General features: G+C 39.8%; 2 protein-coding genes and 1 pseudogene across 6 annotated transcripts in view; 2 read left to right on the top strand and 1 right to left on the bottom strand.

The window, feature by feature from the left end:
• The window catches only part of Hiw (MYC binding protein highwire), a 506,468-nt gene that overhangs the window by 439,440 nt on the left and 40,577 nt on the right, over positions 1-26,451 (bottom strand). The window lies entirely within an intron of this gene.
• The window catches only part of LOC143357162 (uncharacterized), a 236,127-nt gene that overhangs the window by 183,443 nt on the left and 26,233 nt on the right, over positions 1-26,451 (top strand). The window contains exon 2 of the mRNA XM_076793443.1: positions 4,967-5,066. The gene's annotated coding sequence lies outside the window, so the exon portion shown is untranslated. The remainder of the gene's footprint in view (positions 1-4,966; positions 5,067-26,451) is intronic.
• On the top strand, positions 1,165-2,364 carry LOC143357329 (cytochrome b pseudogene; annotated as a pseudogene).

Genomic DNA, 26,451 nt, shown 5'->3' with positions numbered 1-26,451 from the left:
ATAACGACACGCATCAATGAAATAAGAAAGTCAGTTTAACACTAGAACTACCGGACCAGTCAAAATGACTGGTTCCTGATTTTTTCTTTTACAATTTCAGTAATTGTAAAAATGGTCTCATCGGAAATTTTATAATGAACCTCTCAATTGAAGCACATAATACAATAAAAGTTGTATGCAGTCTGAATGGGCACAGTCTTGTCACTGTTACAAAGCAATATACGTCAGTCGCATTTATTGCTCGGTAGTTCTAGTGTTAACTCTGCGGCTGGCACATTTAGGCACTAAAACGGATCGAGGTATAATAAAAATATTCAGCGAGGCGTTCGATGAAATCGTAGGATGCGGTATACACACGTTCCATGCGGAGTTTTACTTCTGAGAAGAGTAAACTTCAAGATCAGCATAGTAAGTACGCACCGAAGTACTGTACAAGCACAGTTTCAGGAACTGTTTTCTGTACACTGTCCTCCAGGGCAGTTTGCATGCCTAAGTGTATATGCATGAAGGCCCGTCTACACGAATGTAACAAGCTACTAGAAGTTCACAACACGCATGCAGGAAGTGTACGCGAGAAAAGAGAAGCGTCTGGTTACCATTTAGGGTACTTTAGACGGAAAGGAGGGGCAGCTACTTCACCTGATTACGAATCCCCGAATTCGACATACGTAACAGTGAACTTTGTGAATAAAAGATGCACAGGTAAAATGTGACGGAGACGTCGAAGGATCGTAAGAATAGTGGCCGATGTCGAAATCGCGAGATTTCAATACAAGTCATTTCAGATATCGAGGACAGAAAGAAATGAAACCAATCTTAGGAGTATTAGACTCGTGTCAGAGTTGCTGCGTGTATACCAACGCGAGATCGACATACTAACATTGAAATAAACTAAGGCACATTCACGGTCCATGCCCTACATACAGATCATGAAGATATGAAATAAAAATGCAATAGCTTACATATAATTGAAGACAACGAACTCTACAAATAAGACTCCCATAAAAGAATACTCCCTTAAAGGGCATGGCCACGGTAACGGGGCCTAACAACATCAATAAATTCAACAACTTTTTCAGTAGAAATATATCAAAGCGAATTGAAACACTATTTACAACATATCTTATGGTACTACACAATTTTTTTATATTTTCTCGCTCCAAAATGACGGCGCTTACGGAACCCAATACGTCCATATTTTTCTATACTATACTGAAATGCCTAGAGCAGTACGTAGGGGATTTCAAAAATTGCAACTGTAACCTTAAAACCCTGCCATTTCTTTAAAAAAAGGTCAATATTTTCAAAAACCCCTTCTCTAGGCATTTTAATGGAAATCCGAAAGAACTTCTTTTTAGATGTCAAATCCCAGGAGCTCCTCCAAAAAATTATTGGATTCCGTAGGCTGTAGCGCCGCCATTTTAGATCGAAAAAATACAGAAAAAATTTGTCAAGTTTGTATTTGTTGTTATTCTTTAAATAAATTACCATCCCCTATAAATATTAATATATGATGAAATTTTGGATCAATTTTAGGATTATTTTTAATTATTCAAATTATTTCAGGTCTATTTTTATCTATACATTATTGTCCTAATATTAATCTTGCTTTTCATAGAACAATTCATATTATAAAAAATGTTAAATTTGGGTGAGGAATCCGTCTTATTCATATAAATGGAGCATCTTTCTTTTTTTTTACTATATTTCTTCATATCGCTCGAGGAATTTATTATCCCTCTTTTAAATTAGTTAATGTTTGATTAATCGGTGTAATTATTTTAATTATATCAATAGCAACAGCATTCTTAGGATATGTTTTACCATGAGGACAAATATCTTTTTGAGGGGCTACAGTTATTACTAACTTATTATCAGCTTTACCTTTTATTGGAAAAATATTAGTTGAGTGAATTTGAGGGGGATTTTCTATTAATAATGCTACATTAAACCGATTCTATACCTTTCATTTTATTCTTCCATTTATAATTTTATTTTTAGTAATTATTCATCTTTTCTTCTTACATAATTCAGGGTCAAATAATCCTATAGGATCAAGAAATAAATTTTATTTAATTTATTTCACACCTTATTTTCTTATTAAAGATGTACTTGGATATATATTAATTTTATTTTTATTTATTATAATCACCTTAATTTTTCCTTATAATTTAAGTGACCCAGACAATTTTATTATAGCTAATCCTATAATTACACCTGAACATATTAAACCTGAATGATATTTTTTATTTGCCTACACAATTTTACGAATTATTCCTAATAAATTTGGAGGAGTTCTAGGATTATTTTCATCTATTTTAATTTTAATATTTATACCTATTTTAAATTAATAATAATTAGCTTCAAGTATCTTAAGATGTATTTTAAACAGTGCTCCACTTGGATTTTATATGAAATTATTGTTTCATACTGAAAAAAATTGTTGAATTTATTGATGCTTTTACTCGTTACTGTGACCATATCCCTGAAGATAGAAACACGATACTATCACGTCACGTGAAAACAAGTGATGTCACGTGACATTCTGAGAGTGTGAGCCATACACATATAAACATTATTATTTCCTCTCTGTACTACGGTATGCCACGTGATGCCAGTTATTAAAATACAATAGCTTACACATAATTAAAGGCAACGAATTCTACAAATAAAGAAAATTAGAAATTTGTAGAACAACCCACTCTAAGAGACGACTGGTTCTTACCGATTCTGAAAAGCTTCTGTCAATATTTGAGCTCGGATGCTTGGACAGTGAACGTATTAAATCAGACAAATTGACGATAGAAAAAAGATGAACCAGATCAACTTCTAGTCAACATTCACAACCTCAGGATGTCATGAACCAAAGAAAGTTCTTGCATTCCTTGAATACATAAGTGTCAGTCATAACCCATTGCACTACGATGTATTTTACGATTTCAGTGATTAGAAAATTTTTGTAATTCGTAATTTTCTAAACAAACATTGTACATTAACAACGCCTAAATAGAATTTTATTTCGGTTTAAAGGAAATTAATAACATACATATTTATTTGACTCTGTTCAGAATCTTCATCGCGAGCATGACTCGATATTGTAGGGCAAGGGGTTAATCTGAAGGGATCTCAAGGGACCCGAGTGACCAAACCGAAGGCGAGGATTCGTATCCATGAACCCCATGACCCGAGAGTCCAAACTTAAGTCTCCCATGACCCAAGAGTCCCAGATCCATGAGACCCAAAAATCTAACCTTGAGACCTCCTTGATCTGAGGATTTAGATCAGAGACCCGAAAGAATCTGAGCTCCTGATCTTGTGAACTTGAATCACCGAGGCCCGATCTTGGATCCTCGGATCACTGAAATCTCGATCGTGGATCTTCAAATCCGAGAGGTTTCTATTTTACGTCCCCCAAACTACACTTCCCCTATTAGGGATTGTTATATTACAATCCCCCGTGTTTGCTGTGATTAACACTATTCCTACCGACACTTCACGTATACCTAATCCTACCGCGACCGGTCAAATGACCGGTCTTTAGCACAACTTATATTTTTTAATATAGAATGAAGATAATAGCCAATTTGTCAGTATAAAAATATAGTTTCTTCTATTTACGAGTATATAATGTACATTTTATTCGTTTTCACCGCATAATATTTCGTTTACTATACCCTGTTGGGCCTGATGTTCCCCTAAAAATATTATGAATAGGTGCTCTTCCAGAATTAGACTCTTCTTTTACTTCTTGCCAAACAGTTCCGTCTACAGCAGTTTCGATTACCTCTTCCTCCTTCTCACTATCGGAACTAACTAAAAATCTCCTTCTCTTTCGTCCTCTACGTACGTTCGAAACATTCTCTTCGTCCTCATCGGTGTTCGAGTCGGTCTCAAATAGATCATACTTTTCCGCATTGTCATTTTCAATATCAAAAATTTCCTGATCATCTTCGGAACACACTTCATCAATATTATTTATTTTTCCTAATAATAAATTTACATTCTTCGAACGTCTTGACATTTTGGGAATGAATATTCAAGGGATGAAATAAAAACTAAAATATAAAAATGTAAATCAAGATGGATAAAAAAATGAACAAAAGATAAAATGTGAAACTCACTACGAAGTATTGTTGGTTTGTTCACTTTTTTGAAAATGACACTTATAACACGTAATACGATATAAAATAAAAGTAGAATAATAATAGAATAAAAATACAAAATAGTAAAAGACTGCCGAATATGCTCCTTGTAACTTTCACGTTTTGATGCTCCCTGTTCAGGTCACAAGACTTTGCCGATTTGAATTCGTGGGAAGACGTCTAGGCATCCCCTTCGGCTATGATTTTATTTATTTTACAGTCATAGTAGATAAGACGGTGTAAGAAAATCCGAGGTTCTGGACCGCTTCGGATACCAATCAGGCAAATAAACACCGCGAGGCCGATAGGCGAGCGAGAACTGTAAACACTTTGAAGTGCCGTAAAGCAGTCCCTGGAAGGCACTTTTCGGCTAAAATCATGCCACAACTGCATTACCTTTCGTTTGTAACGACTTTATAGTTTCGGAATTGAGTCTTTGAAAGAATACTATTACAAAAAGATATAAATCGTTCTGCCGGTCAAATGACCGGTCGTGGTCGGTAAGACAGACTACAAATTTTTCTCAGAAAATAAACAATAAAAAAGAAGTGAATATTGAAAAATGTATTATACGCATATTTTAGGAAAAGTCGTGAAGTTTAGAGGCGATTCAATTACGTTGTATGTAGGAAATTCTAATCGAAATTTTAAAAACGGTCATTTGACCGGTCGCGGTAGGAATAGTGTTAATTTACTGTGATTAATATCCCAAGCTTTCGATCGATTCGATTAGAGTTTCCCAACCGTGAACTGGCCAATTTACACTTCAATTTACAAACAATTCCCAAACTGCGTGTTTTCAATATTTCGATCGTATTCTACAGGTTTGCCGCAATCGATACCGATATCCAGTAATACAGCCTATGCGGAATCCCGAACCGTGTACGTCTCCGCTTACGCCCTCGAACTTGATGATATACATATGTAAGTACCTTGCTGCTGGAATTTGCTAGCATTTGCATTAACTCCCATGCGACTTGTAGTGAATTCATTTACCGGGAGACATCTGTACGCCGCATCACCATTCTGACTCTGGCAGACTTACATTCGCGAATCCCTGCGTTCGGATATCATGCAGCAACCTTCTATGACATAGTTACTATTTCCTACACGTAAGATTGTCTATGCAACGTCCGACGACTACGATATCATTTACATCTATTTAGACAAGCTCCACGCCTCGTGTGTCGCGCCGAAGAGTTTCGCATCATTGATATTCGGGTTTAGCGCACTCGGGGGCGCTTCTATAATATTTTTTCAGGAGTGCAACACGAAAGATATCTGTCTATTTTAATCGTGGTTCATATCCCAGACATGCATATGTCGGAGACAAGAGCCAGACCACACGCATCGGTCTCGCGGATAAATATTTACGCATGCACTCACGGTTGCACGTCACGCGCACTTCCCGCGGCCCCGGGAGCGGTGAAATGGAAAAACGCACGAGATAGGGCAGAATTTCAGTGGTACTTTACGACACTACCCTTTATACGTATGCGCAATGGGTATCTTAGCTAGTCCGGGCGCACATAAAACGCAGCCAGCATTTTTTATTGCGTCGAGAATGAACGAGCGAAAGCGCTGACCAAGGGGACGCGCGGAAGGATCCTTTCGCGTTTCATGGAAAGTATAACAACAGGTCTGAATCAACGGAAAAAATTCGGTGAGCACAAAAGTTCGTCAACAATTTTAACATGAAACACGAACGGTCGCAATTTAAAGAAAACAGTTTCATCGATCGATTCTACAGAACGATAACTAGTGATAAAACCGAAGAGGAAGTGATTAGATTTCTTCGTACGAGGCTTTGGTTTCGAGAAAATCGGTTTTCGAAATCCGTCAAGTTCGCGTGCTTAGCATTCGTCAGTAGAATCGTTCAAGCACAGGTTATAATGAGAATTGCGTAAAATCTAAATGAACTAAATGTTCTAATTTGTGTGCTTCATCAGTCACTTGTGGTGTTAAGAGCAACTAGTAGACATTTTATCGAATATATTGTTGAAGGTCTTAGACCTTTGGTTGTTGTTAGAATATTTGTTATATACGACAAGTAGATACACTGCAGTATACAATCTAGCTTGTTACTATTTACGAGGTACGAAATTTTTAGACACCAAGAGCTTGGCATAAAATAGAAACTTATTTTCTATTTTCTTAAATTTTCTACAATGAAAATCGTTAATAAAGAGTTGATTGTTATTGAAATTTCAGACAATCTACACAAAATATAAAGAAAAAAATTCGAAGAACAAAATGATTAAAAAACATCGATTTTTATACTTTTTGGTTACAAATAACAATTATTAGTGTCGATTGCTCGAAGCAGTTATCGATGAGAGAAGTTCATTTCGATCGCTCATAACAGTTATCAATGAGAGATGTCATTTCGATCGCTCAAAAAGAAAAAACATCATGGAATAACAACAGTTATGATACCTGGTTTCGAAACAAATTCTAATTAAGTACAGTATGCAATTATATTGTATTAGTTCCTAATTAGAAACATTCAGAATTGGAAATTCGAAGAAACAATATCGTTTAAAATAGCTAAAACACAAATAGAGCTAAATAATCATTCGAATAAACTGCGTCCTGTAACAAACAAATCAGTGACGGTAGGAGCAGCAATTAAAATAATCTCTGCGATATTAATCCAACACCTAAAAAATCCTGGCCACCATGAACAACAACGTAAATAAATCTCGCTTCGTATAATAAATTTGTTTGGCCGTAACATGACGCGTAATAATTAATAATTATTTCTGACCGAGCAAAGAGCTTAATCCCGTGCGAGTATTATCGATCGTTGCAACATTCTGCAGCGGTGTTAAAACACGCAGCGTTATTTAACGTCCCGTTGAATATTCCCGTCACACACAGCGAAGATTCTTTTCGTTTGTCGCGAAAATTAACGCTGGCATGACGAAAGGACGGAAGGTACGAAGATTTTCCAGGCGCGTGCTGTGCAAATTTCAGCTCGGCTTCTCCGTAGCTTTCGCAACCGGTGCTTCGCGCGAAGGGAAAAATATTGGAACATCCGCGCGCGAAACTTCGAGATTCCGCATACTTGCTCGCGCGCGCGCGCGGAGAAAAATACTAACGATAAATTCGCCGTTTCCTACTTTGCCTCCTCCGCTTTCGTTCCGCTGTCGTCGGGCCATAGGTTGGCTGCTCGTAAAATCTAATATTTTTCGTCATATTTCAGATGCACCGGCTTCTCGATCGCGATGCCGATGGCGAACGCGTTGTAAATTGCGCGAATAAACGTAGCCGTAAACCATCGCCAGCCGATAATTCGTGAAATATTTGTGGTGAATTCATGTTTCGTACTCTTCTATCCTCCCGCGTCCAGTCGCCGCGCTCGCCGTTAGGTGTACAAATTCATTCTCGGCCCTAGCACCGCATTATCTGTTGCATTTATTCAAATGGAAACTTTTCTCCGTAAAATGTGCGACTGCAGAATAGGGCGAGTGTACCGGTAGGTCTTTCAGCCTGGGATCTCCTCCCTGTGCCTCATGCACGATACCACGAAAGGTTAATAATTTTTGTCGAGGATATGATAGGAATGATGTTTGTCCTATCATAAAGCACAGCGTTAGTGAATAAGGAACTTTCTTTAATATAAAAACTTGATATATATATATATATATATATATATATATATATATATATATATATATAACACAGGTATGTCCGGCCTAAACCGACTCTTGTGTCGAACTTATTACACGTACCAGGTATGTATGTCCTGCCCAAACCGATCCTTTTATCGAACTGAACTTTGGGTGGACGTGCAGCTAACGTCTTCCCCACTCTAGTCTCGTGTCGATCGTCATTTTTCCTCCGATCGTCATTTCGACATATGACGCACACACCATTAGGCTTTCCATAAGTTGTTACATTGTAACAGCCAAAGCGACGCCGCGTCTACGCCCCGACATTCCCGGATGTGAGTTTTACTCACAACGTGACTACATTATTTCAACAATTTTGATGATTTTACAGATAGTAATTCTTCGAATGGTACGTCCCTGCGGAGCTAGCTGCGTCTGCCAAGCGAAATTCTGCGACGTATCAGTTACAGTGGCACTCGGTGCGCGTTTCAAATTGAATTCCAACAGCAAGGTACACCCTGTCGTCGAATGAACCGAGCAAAAAGGTTTCGTGAAACAGCAGCGGAGTCCCGGGCGCAAGGTGTTCCCCGAAAAGCGAAGAGAGCCGGGCGCGTTGCGCGCTCTTCTCGAGGGAATCGTGCGGCGCAGAAACTCGACAAACAATTATAACTTCCGCGGAGAAACAGTGTAATATAGTCGGGCCGCTGGCGCACGTCGTTGCGAAACGCTGCACTTATGGCCCCGGCGGTGTTGCCGAGCCCGAAATTTCTGGGCTTCGGAATTCCGGGTTCCGCCCGTTGTGGTCATCCACCGGCGATCCCTTTCGTCTCGTTTCCACCCCCGCAGGCAGGGCCGATGTCCCTCGGAGTCTCTATCTTGCTAACTTCATCTAATTTGTCTTTGTCCGGGTGGATCCACTCAATCCAACTCTCTTGGCCGTTTATTTATTTGCCAGAACCCCCACGACGAGGGAAACGGAGACGCGCGGTTCTACCCTCGAAACCCCCGTTCTTCTTCCGCTTCTTCGAGCGAACGGGCGATGCAGCTACCACGTTGAACGGTAATTTGTGAAAATAGTACTTTGCGTTGGCTTTACGTTGTAATAGATCGTTAGCGAAAGCTTAACTGCCGTTCGACGGTTACCGTGTTGCCACGTTCCAATTGTTCACCCGCTCGCGGAACGCGTTTCCGAGGTTCTATCTAAATCTCTTTGAGCACGCCTTAAAGTACGTTTTCATTGTCTGCCGACGCCGTGAAAGAGGTGAAGTTTCTGCTGTATTCACTTCAGAGGCACCGATGTTCCGATGTCTGCGATATTTCGCGCGATGCGTATCCCCGAGAAACCAGGAAATTTAACATCCACGTCGACTTTTATCAGCTCGTTCCGCGAGCAACGCCGCCCTAACGCCAACTTCCAAAGTGAAATATTAATGCCCCGTTTCGTTTTAATCATGGCTACTTATTCACAGTTGTTTTTGACGATTATGTCCCGTTCTACGGGTAATTTACGGATTCCCGTTTCGAAGAGTTGTTGATACGTTCGCTTAACTACCAGCTCGAAGCGTCGGAGATTTTTAAACCGTTCATGATATGACTATATTTCTTATAGGCCAAATTTTAATGGTACTGCTTATCTTAATATGCAACTTACAGTCTATAGAAACGACTTTATTAGTCGATTTCTCTTGACAGTTATCTATGTACAGTGATTTCTCTCTATACAGGGTGAGTCCGCAGAAACAGGACACCTAAACATCTCCGTTACTTTTCGTTGTACAAAAAAACTTCTCAAGACCAAGTTACACTGTTCGAAGGGCCACATGTAACGGTGTAAGGGAAAAAATTTTCAAGGTCATTTTTTTATGAGATTTCAAGGTCATCGATGTTTTTTTAAATGGAACGATGTATCTTCGTTAACGTAATGTTGTAGCCGACAAAATAACGAATTCATCCATGTAACACAATATGACCTACAAATGACCTTCAACCCAGAAAAATGGAATAAATAAAATTCAACGTGTAAGATTCAATTGCTTTACTTCTGTTACGCAAAATGTTCGAAAATATTCCCTTGAGCTGAACGACAAAGAAGTTTTAATCTCTGTAGCCTGTAAAATGAATCACAAGGCGAGAGGTTAAACGTCCGAAATTTTTGAAACCTCGGAAAACGGTAGCGGAAAATAGTGTTTTTCAATGGAAGTTCCCGTGAAAGATTCACTCGGCGCGGCAAATTTCCGGTTATCAAATAATCTAAATTTAGAAATGTACGTGCTCGCAAAGCTGCGAGTCATCCATCGCGGGAAATCTTTTGTTGCGGAAGCTGCGACTCGAAACGAACCATTCACGAGCGTATAACGGCGCCATTGGCACGGCCGAGGAAACAAGAAATCGCGATTCAAACCTCCGAATTAATGTCAACGACTGTATAAATACCGGCAAAGGCGAAAATCCACAAAAGCCGAGCCTGCCGGATATACCGGGGGCCGCCGTTTCAAAGGATATTTCCGAGCGGCCCAATTTTTTTGCATCAACAAGTAAATAAAAGTTATTTACCGACGGCAGTCGTTCCATTTTTAAGGGTAGCAAAGTTTCCAAAGCAGCCGGGGGTTTTCATTGCCCGGTACCTTTCACCAATTTTCCGAGCAACTGTCCCTTTTCGATCCGGTTCTGATCACTGTCGGGGGGGTTAAAAGGGTAGTCGGCATAGCGACAGTCGCCCCCATCATTGTATCGGCGTTTCTAAACAATACAACGGCGATACATCGGCAGCGAAGCCGCGCCGTCTGCCGGCAGAACTTTTCAAGACTCACGGCAGATTTTTCGCCAATTGTGAGTCGGGAAAAGCCGCGAAATACATCCTCCGGCACTGGGTCAGAGTATCTGTCTACCAGCCACGCCGGCTCTTTTTCCGCGACGAGTAAATCTTTTGAAACCCATGACGAGCGGCTACGTTTACTAAAAGCATCGCATATTTTCCCACGTTTCCTCTTTTTCCGGGCGAAAAAGGAGCGCGAAAATGTTTACCAGGCCGCGTGCGCGCGCCCCTTTCAGATATTCAGCGAATCGTTAAAAAGAGTCCGGAAAATGAGACGCGATTTTTCGGCGCGGCGAAACATAAAGGCCTGTGCCACAAAGACTGCTCAATATTCGATCATCGATACTCTCTGCACCCTGCACGGTCGAAGCGGACGCGCGCGCGACGCACAAAAAGACGCTTTATTGTTCGCCCGGTGCAGTAGATTCCCGTGAAACACAAAAATTGTGACAGTGTTTGTACGACAACATAAAAAACCGCTCGTATAACACGATATACGCGGTGTCCACGAAGTCGCTGCACCCCGTTCTTGCTCGTAAATTGTATACGCTTGTGTTTTTCTTTTTGTTTGCCGCATTTTTTGAAAAACGAAGGGGACCGGCAATTTTTCAACGGTGTCTAGTCTGGATAGGCAAAAAACAGAAGGTTTAATGTTTGTAAAAAAATTTAATATTAAATTTATCGAGCACTGCCTAGCGTATGTTGCCGTATGAATAGACTGCAGAATTTATGCATTTATGGCAAACATGAGTGGGTGCTATTCAAAACGAAAGATTAAAAGAATTTAGGAATGTTATTATATTATTTTCAACTCATTGATTTTATTGAAGAAAGAAAAATATTTTTGTCTCCTGTTTAACGCAATCGATACAAGAAATTAGGCCAATTATGAAAGTAAAAACCCTCTACAAATTTCAGTGCGAGTGCTTATTTTTTCATCTGTGCGATATATATTTACCATTTTCAGCAAGGCAATTGCCAGTCACTTTGCGGACACCGTGTATAAAAGGTATATTTCAGTGTGCATTTGTACAGAGCAGCGTGACAAGATGCAATTACAAGACATCCAAGAATGTGCAGGAGAAATATGTCTGAATATAGTAAAGAAATAATTATAATATTAAAATTATAATATTAAAATATATTCCTTTTGTTTTTCACATATGCTAGGGCAATTTGTCTATGCTTTGATACGTTGATAACACTATTTCATTTCAGTAGTACAGAGCAACACGCACATTTATAACAAGCTGCCATAGTGATTTATGAACTGATCTTTGTTTGCCTGCATTTTTCTTGATCATTATTTGCTCCAACGTTATTTAGGTTAACAATGCCTCCACATATAACATGATTTCAAACACACATCCACCAGCTTCTGACTTCTCTAGCTTAAAAATTCAAGAAGTGAACTAAAAATCCACATAATTACCATAGAGTACTTCAAACAGGTAGATCATAGAAAACTACATTTCCAATAGTCAAGTTATGCGACAAGTAATGCAAATTTAAGCTGCTTAAAAGTTCAAAAAATTAACTAAAAGATAACATAACCACCATAGACTACACCCTCAATATATTAAACTACTTTCCAAATTATCAAGTTATTCCGCAAAGACGTACAAAAATATAGTCACCACCAACGGTACATTCTGTACATTTTTCTTTATATTCTACGAACTACGTCTGTACAATAATATACAGGGTGTACCGGTATTGATGATACAACCGTGGAGGGGGTGGACACTTCATGAGAAAATAAGTCGAAAATATGGAATGCATATTTTTTCATTTGACGCCTTGTATTCGAGAAAATTGAGTTTGAAAATTCGGCGAACACGGGGGCTATTGAATAGGAATCGTCCGACGTGTCTGATCATGACCTACTGATTCCACTTCTTACAAATGCTAGGCACGCAATTGACGGATCTTCGAAATCGATTTTCTCGAAAACAAAGCCTCAAACGAAAAATATTTATTCCATATTTTCGACTTATTTTCTCATGAATAATTATTATTAATAAGTGAAAAGAAATTCGATCATCGATAACTGTTATGAGCGATCGAAATTTCCTCTCATTGATAACTGTTATGAGTGATCGAAATGAACTTCTCTCATCGATAACTGCTTCGAGCAATCGAAACCGTTTTTCTTCATCGATAATAGTTATCGAGGAGGATCCAATTTTTTGGAGATAATAATTGTTATTTGTAACCAAAAAGTATAAAAATCGATGTTTTTTAATCATTTTGTTCTTCGAATTTTTTTCTTCATATTTCGTGTAGATTATCTTAAATATCAAGAATAATCAACTTTTTATTCACGATTTTTATCGTAGAAAATTTTAGAATAACTATTATTTTTGGTCCCTGCTCCTCCCATCAGCGACATTACCGTCGCAGAATCGTACGCAAAACACCCGCCGTAGAACGGTAAAAGTATTTCACCTTGAGCGCCGAGCGAACACACTCTCCGATCGAGCTAAAAGGAAACTCTAATTGAACAAAAAATAACGAGCCAATCGTCCTTGTTGGAAAAGAGCGGGAGTTCACCTGCGAGAGCGAAACAGACGGAATGGATCCGGAAACGGAAATAGGAAAGCTCGATATAGATGCCGGCCCATCTGAGCCGAGTTGGCCCAAGAGGAAGGACAATAATATCTTCGCGAAGCTCCAGGGTTATTGGACCCATCGAGCTTGCGTCGATGAATTGGAGGGCATATCGGTCTGGTGGGGGTGGGAAACCGAACCAGTCGAGGCAACGTCGGCGTCGGCGTCGGCGTCGCGTCGGCACCCTGGCGCCCTTTCAGATCAACGCGGACCACCGTGACGATCGGTGCTCGTTGAGCAACCTCCAATTGCCATCACGACACAGTCCTCGAGAGCTTCTTTCCCCGACAGCGTTGACAGGTCAAGCGCTTGCTCGGGCTTTGTACTCGTCTCGATCGAATCGATCACCGAGCAAGGATACCGTACGTCGGCAGCTCTTTCTTGATTAGACTCCCGGGACCCCGCTGATACTCGGCTCCCTTGTCAATTTTATCGGGATGAACACGAAGATAAATGTATGTCGATGCGATAGCCTATGCATCTGCATGAATTTGCAGTTTGTAAAGAACTTAGAAATATGAAGGATCAAAGATGCCAATTACAGCAATGTTTTGATATACAGGGTGGTTGGTAACTGGTGGTACAAGCGGAAAGGGGGTGATTCTACGCGAAAAAAGAAGTCGAAAATATAGAATAAAAATTTTTCGTTTGAGGCTTTGTTTTCGAGAACATTGAGTTTGAAAATGCAGCCAATGCGCGTGTTTTTCGATAGGAATTGTCTGCTGCGTCTGACCACGACCTACCAATTCTACTTCCTACGCATACTAAAGCACGCGAACCCGACGGATCTTTAAATTCGATTTTCTCGAAAACAAAGCCTCAAACGAAAAATTTTTATTCTATATTTTCGACTTCTTTTTTCGCGTAGAATCACCCCCTTTCCGCTTGTACCACCAGTTACCAACCACCCTGTATATGAAAGAGACGTCCACAATATTTGCAAAAATCTTTTGTTTCTAATCATTTTGTTTATGAAAGTTTTACCAACATATTCGTCACATTTTTCTGATTGAAATGAGCCCAAACGTGACACAATTCGAAGCACGTCTGCGCGTTCCACTAACGGTTTCGTGGAACCTCGATTATCCGAACCGATACTGTCTGAATTCGTGTTATACTCATTGTTAGAATCATTGTATAAATCGGTAAACGTTTCATGTAGCACTGTGGTTAAGTAACTGATCTGCATTATACGAGCACTCGTGTTCCACCGATTAGTTCGGATAATCGAGGTGCTCTTATATTGTGAATTAAACAAGTAAATATGATCCAAATTGTGTCGTGTTTGGAGTCATTTCAATCAGAAAAATGTCGCGAATATGCTGGCAGCAATTTCGTCTAAAAATCCTTAAAAACAAAAGTTGTATCGTTGAATTAGTTTCTCCGATACTTTGATGTAAGAAATCGAAGAATAGCGTCTCCATGCGATAAGTGAGACCTCGAGCTCAAAGTGTTCACGCAGAGTACGTGTACAGACATTGTGCTTCGTTATCGGCGAGAGACGAAACAACGGCAGATGGAGTCCTCATTATTTGCTGAACAACCCGCGAAGTCGGATTCCGTCGCGCAAATGAATACATTCAGGACATCCAGCCGGTCGTAATTCAGGTTATCGGGATGGTGGACAGGAGCCGCTATCAGCGCCGCTCGTCACCGTCTTATTCAGTTGCCATCGAGCGCGAGTGCTCGTTGAATCCCCGCCAGCCATGGATGCAGCCGTTTTCTTGATTGTTTTTATTTTTCACGGGCCATGTTTCTACGCAGCGCGTTCGAGAAGCAACACTTGTTGATCAGGGCCCGCCGACTATGATTTAACGAGCGCACGTGACACGGAATTAATCACCCGGCCTCGGTTTCGCTCGAAAACACGAGCGGCCGCCACAGTGGACCAAAAGCGCCAAAACGTGGCCAAAATGCAAAAAATGAATTTCACGTTAGGGGTATGATTCTCAGGTAATGACTGTATAAGAAGCCGAACATAAAAAGGTCTTACTACCTACAGTAAGGAGCAAAACTGAACACACATACGACATTTTAACAAAAATAATTTTTTATTCAATATTTGTCTGTAGAATACAAAAGAAACAAAATACTTGGTATTATCTACAAACTTTTGGCTTTTCAAAACAAACTTAACATTTGTGATATTATTATTATTTCGCTTCATACAATTTTTTTTTCGTGTAGTCGGTTTTGTACCGCACTAAGATTCTCGGGATTAGGAACTGTAAACACAGATTTTGTAAAGAACTTGGTAGTCCATCACGGTCAATGCCACGACCAGGAGTGCAGTAGTTATTAGTTTATCGTTGTTCATGCGTCAACACGCATCAATATAACATCATGAAGCAATTATCTAAAGATATGAAGAATAATATCATTTTCCAATTAAAATCGAGTTTATCAACGCGAGTAATTGCTAGAAAATTTGTCGTCTGTCAGGGAGTTGTACATAAGAAAAAATACTGTAGTAAAGTCCCTGCATCTTTTGGAGGCCGTCCAAAATTATTATCTTGTCAGGAGAAGAGAAGATCGACGAGATGCATTACTTCAGAAATTACAACGACGGCATCAATGGCTGCAAAGTTATTCGAAAGCGATGTTGGAAAGAAAATTAGTAGGTGGACGGCTCGAAGGGCATTAACAGAAGCCAATTTTACAGCAATTGAGAAGAAAAAAACCTGCTCTATCAAAAAAGAATGTCAAGGCCCGTCTGAATTTTGCAAGAAAATATTTAAGCTGGAATATAGAGCAATGGAAAAAAGTAATTTTTTCCGACGAATCTAAAATCAATCGAATTACATCGGATGGACGTTCTTGGTGTTGGAAGAAGCAAGGCGAACCTCTTTTACAGCGTCATGTGAAGCAAACAATAAAATTTGGTGGTGGTTCACTTATGGTGTGGGGGTGAATTACGGCGTACGGTGTAGGTTCATTACATCGAATAGAAGGTACGGTGAACCAGTATACGTATAAGGATATTTTAGAAAAAAAATTACTGGAAACAATTGAAAATATGCCGGTACCAGAGTGTGATGTCGTATTCCAACGTGACAACGCTCCTGGGCATTGTGCGAAGAGCGTAAAGAATTGGCTGCAAACTCAACCATTTCAAAGCATGGAATGGCCTGCTCAAAGTCCAGACATAAACCCGATTGAGAATGTCTGGGCATGCTTAAAAATGAAGTTACAGAATAAATATAGTGCTCCCCCAACAACGATAACTGATTTGTGGCAAAGAGTGCAGGAACAGTGGTATTCTATTACACCAGAATATTGCGAAAATGTAGTATTAAGTATGCCTAAACGTATTCAGGCAATTACCAAGGTTAAAGGTTCATGGACGAAATATTAAGAGTACGAAAATCTGAAATGTTTACGCAAAATTAGTTGCGGTGCAAAACCGACTACACGAAAAAAAATTGTATGAAGCGAAATAATAATAATATCACAAATGTTAAGTTTGTTTTGAAAAGCCAAAAGATTGTAGATAATACCAAGTATTTTGTTTCGTTTGTATTCTACATGCAAATATTGAATAAAAAATTATTTTTGTTAAAATGTCGTATGTGTGTTCAGTTTTGCTTCTTACTGTATACCTGCTAAATGGTGGGAGTACAAATATCCCATACAGTCGTCTCGCAGTTTTCGTGCAGTGAACTACGTTGTGAAAAAAAGGTGTCAAGCTTACAATTTTACGGAAATTGAATTTCTTTTTGTGCGTGTACGATGGATGCTGTTCCTGGAAGTAAATACTATACATAATAATAATATTGGATTTATATTAATTAATGTTTGGAATGTATGAAGTGAACGATAAAACTTAGTGCACAGATTTTACAAATGTATACTAAAAGTTGTATATTCCACAATATTCCACGGAGATTCTTGTCGAGTCTTGTAGTAGATATTATTATTTAACATTATTTTGAAAAAGTAGCTGCCCAAAACTGCCCCTTTCGTAATGCGATCCATTTTTGTGACGCAGAGGTAGACATGGTACTAGTTACAAGCACGTTTTCTCGAGAAATTTAAGTTATAATAAAATTTGTTAAACAAGCATTGTATGTGTTGAACTCGTTTCGAAGACACCTGCTAGCAACAAATTACTAATTGAATTGTTGACGATCGTACGCGAGTAACGCAAGTACTTGTCCGGATACGAACATTCATTTCTATGCTGACATACAGTGACCCACGTTAATGTTTGAACACCCTTTCAGACACAGTGGCATTTTGTAACGCTAGGTTTACGGGACTCGTCAGAACGACGGGTTCCAATATTTTTAATTTAAGATTATTGTTAAGGACTGCTGATTCCATCGAGCCAATTAAAATTTTGTACTTGGTGCCGCCTGTAACCCGAAGGACCACACACTGATGGTTGGACTAAATGGAAATGGCACAACAACGTCTGAATGCTCGTGTTACTTTCCATTGTTTACTCGATCTGAACTGTCTGAACTGAACTCTGTAACTCTGCTGAACTGTGTGATTGTACCGTGTGAATGTCTCTGCTATTCTAGCCGAACTAAACCGACTGAACTGTCCTAAAACTCTCTGTACTGAACTCTTTGATCGTCTCTTGTACTCTGCACTGTGTGGATGTTTGTAAGACTCCAACTGAACTGAACTCTCTGAATGAACTATACTCTGAACTGTGTACTACTCTGGGAGTGATTATAATTATATTCTTGTAAGCAATTCCTTTAGATTCAGATTAATCGATATGGAAAATAATATAACAATTGTATCACATGCACAATTAAAATGAACATTCACAAAATCTTCCTAATCCGAAATCTATTGAAGCTAAATATTTATTAAGGACATAAATGTCCACTGATTGTTGACCACAGAAAATTTATCAATCCAATATCGCCGTAAACATACGCAGTCAAATCACGAAAATAATGATGAAACGCGTGAACAGGTGCGTTTTAAATGTCGTTATGATTAATATTGACCCTGATCGAACGATCGACGTTCGATGGGAATCGACTGGCAAGGATCCACCGACGGCAATTTTGCCACCGTAACATCTAATTAATCTCTCTAATTAACAATTTCATGTCGACGGCGTTCAGATAGCCAGGGCAAATACTAATGGAAATAATTACCGATGGGATCGACCCAATTTCTCACGAGCGTGTACGAGTGCGCGAGAGATCGGCGGTCTGGAAATCGGAAATAGCCGTGGACACGATTAATTTTCGCTGCGGGCAGGCCGTCGAGCCCCCTCGATATTTTACCTGGCCAAGCACGTGAGCAAGTCGAGAGAGCCCGGTTTCCTTGCGGAAATCTGACGTCACGGACAAACGAGCCGGACGACGACGTCTTGACGAATCGATCATCGAAATCGGTAGCCTTATCGTCCAGAGGGTGACCCATCCCTCCAGCATGGTCACACAGTGGTTCGATTATTCTTGGTGCTAGCCTGACAAAATTATTTTCTCACGCTTCTGGGCTTTAATTGTTATAACACAAGTCAGCTTTGCGTTACAGTTTATAATTTCATGAAAATGTTAATAGCTAATAGCGATAATAGGTTAAAGAGAAGAATAAGATTAAAAGACAAAGTTGTATAATTTTTTATAAGGAATAGATCTGCGAAAACAGATTTCAATCTATTCGTCTAGCTGTAATAGTTTCCAAAATATTCGGTACAATATATCTTTCAGATAGGTCTTTTTAAATATTAATTTCGACCCGATTTGCAACGTTTTGTACGTTCAGACTGCGACTAAATGAAAATAAAAAGTTTCTAAGTCTCTCTCTCTCTCTCTCTCTAAATCCAAGTCTCATCGCGTGGAGCAAACACTTTTTCATTGACAAAATGTAATAAAAATTAACTAACTGACTGCTTAATTGATTTACAAAAGTACAAAAAAGTTATTAATAATTTAGAGGTACTAAGATCCAAACATATATTGTAAGATCCTATATTTATCGTACATTTAAGATTTAAGTGCATTTTAATAAATTTGCAAGATATTTCTATCGTTTATGACGATGTGATTAAATAAGTGCCAGTTCACTGTCTGCCATCAAGTCGAAGTTTGCCTAATCCGTAAACATTAACTATTAAGATTGAACATTTCTTAATGTAAGAGTCTTCATATATGGTTATTATAAAACACATTGACGCAGTTAGTTTTTGTAGATTTGAAAATGAATTTTGTCCAACTAATTTTGGCAATCGAACCACTGTGAGTCGCACCACATATGACATGATGCTGACAAGTTTTACGCCATTTAGATATAAATAAAGGGTGTCCCAAATAAAGCTGACATTTTAAATTGCGCGCCATTTTTTTTTTTTTTTTGTGGCGAACGTAGAGTACTAATTTTTGACAACTAGCATCAGGAAGCATTGGGGAAAATTCACTACAAAAATGGTGAAAACTTTGCAGAAACGATTCGAAATGTCCGCACGGATTGTAGTCATCATAACGCACCATTTCGCAAAATCATTTTCAGCGATGAGTGATGAATTTGGGGGACCGAAAAAGTGTATGCCAATGATCCACAGACTATCTCGGAGCTCAAGGAAGCAATTGGTCGCAGCATTGCAGAAATTAGTCCGCAATTATACCAAAATGTAATCGAAAATTTGTAAAGAAAAGAGTTAACGTTTGCAAACAGGGGCGAGGCGGCCATTTGTCAAATATTGTGTTCCACACATAACCTCCAAGTTTGTACATTAAACAACATTCATACTTTTCAAAAAAAAGATACGTTTTATTAATAAATTAAAATGTCAGCTCATTTTGGGACACCCTTTACATGAATTTACATAAAATCCACAGTTCGTTTATAAAATCTTCATGCAATGAACTATTTATACAAGATGTTCCAAAATATTGTACATACTTGAAAGCTGTGACTCCCGGGAGAATTTCAAGTGACTTTTTCCGTTGCGAAAATGTTCTATACAGCTTTGTTAAGGAGTTATTAACGAAAACCACGGACCAATCAGGGAGCGGCTACAGCGGACAGATTCCGGAATGGCCAGTGACAACGCCACGCTCAGCAGGACCTGTCGCCGAGCCGGAATTGGTCCGCTGTAGCCGCACTCTGATTGGTCCGTCTTTTTCGTTAATAATTCCAGAACAAAATCCTGGAAAACATTTTCGTAAGGGAAAAAGTTACTTTAAATGGCCTCAGGGATCAGCCCTTTAAAGGAAGTACATTTTTCCGACACCCTGTGTAATATATAATTTTTTAATTCAATATATAAGTATTAATAAAATCATTCGACGCAATGCATAACAAGCAAAATGATGGATTTGTTTGTAATTTTGACTTACACCACTTTGGTAACCACCAACACACGTTGATAAATCAGAATCTTGCGGAAACCGTCGGATAAACGGGTCGGACGCCGACGTCTTGACGAATCGATCATCGAAATCGATAGCCTTATCGCCGGGAGGGTGTCCCATCCCTGGCTTCACGGTCGCATGATCGCGAAACTTGAAGGTGAAAAGTCGACTGGCGATCCCTCGCGTGAGATTTCGGTTCCCAGCGAAACGCAGGGGGTGGGGAGGACTGAACGCCGATAGAGAAAAGGGGCGAATGCGATACGGGCCGGATGAAGGGAGGAAATACAGCGTGAAAGTAGAAGTAAAAAATGGCTGTAGCCCGGTCTGGATTGAAACGTGACGAAAACACGTTGGGAAGGGCCACCGCGGATCTGAAATACGGGATCAGCGCTTTGGTGACCGATGATGGTGACCCCCGGCTTCCAGGAAAATTAATTGACCACTTACGGGCACTTTACTGACTCTGAATTATGCAAAGGACTTCCGCGCATTTTTATACCCAGCTTAACTCTATGTTTCCACGGCCGAGAGCATACGCTTGCATGTTCGCGGGAAGACGCCGGTAAGTAAGGGGTGAGTTGACTGGAAATTATGGGGAAGATAATTTTGCAATGACCTTGAACGGGCAATTGATTGAACTAATTATAGTTGTTGTTGTTGATGGTGGCTAATGGTGATTGTTTGCAACAGACTTGCAACGCAGTTACGCTTTTTATCCGTTATGTTTTCATTTGCATTTTGTTAATAGTGTTTGCGTCAATGAAGAGTTCATTGATCTTCAACCTTCGGACACAGTCCATTCAAAATTCTAAGTGTCTTGTTTTGCTAAATGTATAATATTTCTATTTACATTTTTGAACTTATTCTACTTACCATTTTTTTAAATTAAATTTCATAAATAAAATTCCATATTATGTATTTCATTGATTCTTATTAGGTAATAAATATTCCATGGTATTCCATGTATTGCTGTAGTTCAAAGTAGATGAAAGTAAATAAAGCATAAAGATTAAAATATTCCATTCTAGAAGCTCTATTGTACTCGGCATCTCACGAAGTAATTACCAGTTAAAAGGCGGTTTAATACAAAATTATTAATCGCTATAACTTACTATTCATATATTCTAGGACACTTTTTCGCATAAATTAATACGCAACCTACTCATCTTGGCTATTTTCATTTATCTCACGGCATAAAAACCCGAAGCTTTCAGCCGCGTAATACGTTCTATAAAAATCGACTGCCTACCTACGACGTTCAATAAAAAAAAAAGTAAAATTTCATGAAAATTCGTTGGCCGTTTACCAGAGTCCGCAAAAATTTGATCAGTATCTATCCGGGGAACGTTTAAATCGAAAAGCACATACGATAGCGTCCACAAAAGCGACCAACACCGTCGTTAAACTCGACCAGAGGGTGGTTAAATTGTTGGCAACAATGAAATTCGCCGTGCAACCGATAACCGCGGGGTCGATTAAAAATATAAAAAAAACTGATTACAGAGAATTTCGGTTTGAAATAACAGACAGTTAGATTCTGTCGAGGCTTCAGAGGAGCCACGTATCATCCACACACGCAAACAATATGGCGAAAGTAGCGCCTCTTTACATCAGTGCTGCGCATGGTTGGGGCCAGTGTCGCCAGATAGGGAAAGGGAGCACGAAATAAGGGGAAAAAGTTACTCTCTCTCAGCCAGTACCGACGTATGCACGACAGAGACGGAATGCGTCACGTGACCGGGCCGCACCGGGACCATCGGAAATAGCGCGATAGAAAGGGAAATTAAAGTGGGGGAACAAATCTTGATCTGGCGACACTGGTTGGGGCCCCTCAAACGCTTGCTTCCCCCACCAACCCCTCTTTCATACAGTGCGCACCTTCGTGGCACCTTTCTCCATGGTAACGACGCTTACGGGAAAGGGACAGTGGCCACTAAGGTGGGGACGGTTTTGTCTCAATTGAGGCAAATCTGCCCAGCAATCTGTTTCACGTTATGACGTCTCTTTTTCCCTGCAGCGAGGGACATTATACCGCATCAGGCTGATGGACCACAATTCTCAGCGATTTCGGATCAGGAAAAAACGTACGAGTTTCGACAATAAAGTTCGCGAATTCGTCGCGATAGAATTGCTAAGTACATATCTCGTTGCTGACTATCGCTTCAGTCATCTTTAAAACACTCTCCCTGCGAAGTTTCGTTGATGTCAACGTGTAATTTGCTTTTGAAAATAATTTTAGAGATGGTTTAGTCGAATAGCCTTCAAATTTTCCAATTCTTGACGCGATTAATAGGCTGCGGATTTTTGTACAAGATGGAACATTCGAACATTCGATGGATCATTCGTAGTCTACTGCTCGAACTTATTGATTATTTAAAAATAACTAAAATACATTCTACTCTCTACAACAATCTCCATCACTTTCTATAGACTAACTCTAAAGTGATTACTACAGTGGTCAGAAGATGCGAATTCAAAATGAAGTTACAATTGATTAACTACGCGAGCCACGAATTAATTTGCGCACCACTAAGGACAAAAAAGTTTTAATGGCATCTCTGAAAAAAAAAAATAAACACGAGAAGGGATTGAACACTAAAATCTTTTATGTGATTGTGTTGTAACTTAATGCATTTGTTTAAAACACGAGATTGCGAATAAAACATAATTGTTCGAATTAAAGCGTAAAAAAGAAATGGGTGGAAACCATAGTAAGGTCTCTCGTGTAACTATTTTTGTGAAACGTACGAGGGTCAAACAAATACCTTCGAAGATTTAGTAATTTTCTAGCAATTGTTAGAAAATGTCGCAAATAAAAGTTAATTTATATTATGCTTCGTAAGCGATTCAAGCTCATAGGCAGATGTACAATTCGCAATTTTACTGCGACGAGTCCACGAACTTTATTGCCGAACCTCGTATAAATTATTCTTGCGTCACGCCGCGAGTCGAGAGAGAGAGAGAGAGAGAGAGAGAGAGAGAGAGAGAGAGAAATGCATGATTTTTCGCGACAGTGATGCGAGGCGTGCTCGGTTAGCGCTCACCCGCGGAAATTTTGCAAATGGAAGAGAGGCGGCGGTTGGAACTTAAACCCGCCCGTGGCTGTGAAATGCTAACAATTTCGAAAGTTGCTACGCGGCCGGATGGGCCTCGGAACACGATGAAATTAGAATGAAATTTATGCTTGGTGGGGAAAGTGAACAATATTGTAGGCGAGCGAACAAAGTTCTCACGCGTCGAGTGTGAGTGACGAGCGCTTTAGGATGCCGGCGAGATGCGCTGTGTACGGTGCACGTATGATTTATGGACGGGCAAGCTTTTGTGGTTTATGGTTAATCGTTTGGTACTCGGAGAAGTTGCTGGTGGTTACTAGCCGGCGAATGTTTATGGAAATTTGGATTATTTTGGACTCGTTTTGCGGCCACGTAAATTCGAAAGGTACGCGCTGCTTGTGGCGACACTGTAATCCTCGTTACAACGTCCATACAGATCCGCAAGGTTTAACCCCTAAGTAGGATTGCAAAATGCTACAATTCGATTAATATATGTAATATTCACCTCTACCGAATTGGTAAATAGAAACGTAGTGCGACAGTCAAATTTCATTTAGATCCACAAATAATTATATTATACTTATATTTGTACATTAAACAAATCTCAGCATAAATTTGAGTGGGGCCGCATCAGACCCAATCGTTTAGTTAAGTCGCATTTCTCGACAGGGGCATTGTCATATTTTGTATAAAACTTTCTTAATCAATGCTGTATGTACCATTTTGTTCTATGATCTTCTTCCATTTGGAAAGTTAACTTGCCCATAAAATGTTCGCGTATATTAATTAAAAAATACGTATTTTACGTGGCACATTCGACGCGGATGAACTTATTAATCAGACTAATTACGAACTTCCAATTTCTGAATTTCCAATTTTCAAAATGCGTTAATATTGAAATTATAATATTTCACCTTTCATAACATTACTAATTAACACTGTATCGAATTATTGAACTTTTGGCACAGTTATATGGTTTGTAAAGAGCATAATACAGAGCCTAGAATAATATAGTACAATTTACATCACTACGGTCATTATGATAAACTAAAATAAGAAATAAATAAGAAAGTGAGAGTAAAACTATTTCGTTGTCAAAGTTAAAGCAAAAATACACTCCTTAATTTTAATTTCCGTTTAAACACGAATAATCTATCATCGGAAACGACGTGTGGAACTATTGAACACTTGGCCACAAGATTCGTTGCAATTCTGCAGTCAATATCGAGAGAAACTTCTTTCGATTGAACCTAAATGCAAATTAATCGATATCGCGTGCTCAAAACGTGGAAGAAAGGCGTAGGTACGATGAACGATAAATCACCGGGGACGAGGATCGAACACGGATCGAAAAGGTTCAAAAACAGCCGTGGAACGGGACGGTAAATGATCGTGTGGCTCTTGACTGACCAGCATACCACGATTTCCCAACGAAGGGGGAGCTTTTTATCGGGCGCGCTCGCCATAATTAATGACCGGTTAATTAACGTGGAAAATCGAAACGGAGGGAAAAGAAGTGGCGAGGGCGGTGGAAGAAGGTTCCCGTGCCCGGCTAATCCAAACGTATGCTTCCCCGTTGTGAGCCGAACGAACGGTACTGTGGATTTCGAAAAATGGCGACGGCTTCCCATTCCTTTTTTCTTCGGCTTTTTCCCTCGATCCACCCTCGTTCGCGTACGCCTTTTGTTTTATTCTGTTTTTATGTCCTTCCTTTCTTCTCTCTCTCTCTCTCTCTCTCTCTCGCTCTCTTTCCTCTCTCCCTCTCTTTTCGATGCCTTTCGTTAACGGCTACGGTCCAGAATGGGATTCGAGGATTAGGTGACTCGAACAGGGTAGAAATAGTGATCACCATTATAGAAAAGCGGATTATTTTGATGCCCGTTCGCGTAATCACGCGCCGTGTTCGCGAATTGAAAGGAAATTCGAAAAAAGCCCGGATTTACATCGATTACCGATCCTCTGTCGACCGTCCCTTCTCCAATTGCGCCCAAAAATTAAAGTTTCACGATTTGCCCACGGACAAAAAGGTATCTCTTTTTTCCCTCTTCGAGCGGGAGTACTCGATTGTTTGGCATTGAAAGATCGGGAGATAGCGCGTCGGCATTAATGCGAAGCGTTAACCCAATTATAGTGGCCATTTAACAACGACCTCGTTTTTATCTTGACTTCCGATATCGAAGTTCCCACACTAGCCGCGAGAGCTTTCCTGATTCTACGTTGCCAACTGAATGAAACCAATTGGCTCGCACGACGCGACGTTTGATCCTCTATACCCGAATAGCTGATTAATCCGAGCCCGATCCAATGCACGCGTGCTACAGGTGACAGGGAAACCCGTGCGAGGCTAATTTAATGCGAGACCCGTCAGAAATACGTCATTGCACCGAAGCTAAAAAAGAAAAATTTTCAACGTCGCCCGATTGCTGAAAACAGCAACACCGTCGCGTCGCGTCGTCGCAAATCTAGATTCAACAGAATTATCGCGGCTTATCGGTTGCAGCTGATAAGAAACCACGCAGACTGCGGCACCGGGAATGCGAGAGTCGAGAAAGGAACGATTTGATCGATGAAATCGGAGAGCATGAACTTTCGGGAGACCAAAATAAGGAAGCAAGACTGTCTAGACTACTATTTCACTGAAATAACATTCGTCTGTAACGTTAGACGTTTCGATACGTTGGATACACAATACAAGAAGTATTTTTAACTCGGTCGAAAGCTCGTCGGACCTTGCCGAAAGATTTTGCTTTTGTCTAGCTATTTTTTTTTTTTATTGAACCTGCGTCAGTGTCGTCGGAGTAATCATTACCGAAACTGTTATTTTTCTCATGTATTAAAGTTTCATGAGCCGAGCGGTACCTGTGTGTATCTGATGAAAAGGTGATATTTTTG

This window comes from Halictus rubicundus, chromosome 9 (genome assembly GCF_050948215.1).
Source record: "Halictus rubicundus isolate RS-2024b chromosome 9, iyHalRubi1_principal, whole genome shotgun sequence".
In the NCBI taxonomy this organism is placed as follows: domain Eukaryota; kingdom Metazoa; phylum Arthropoda; class Insecta; order Hymenoptera; family Halictidae; genus Halictus; species Halictus rubicundus.
Note: the sequence above shows the minus strand (reverse complement) of the source record. Positions and strands in the feature narration are given on the sequence as shown.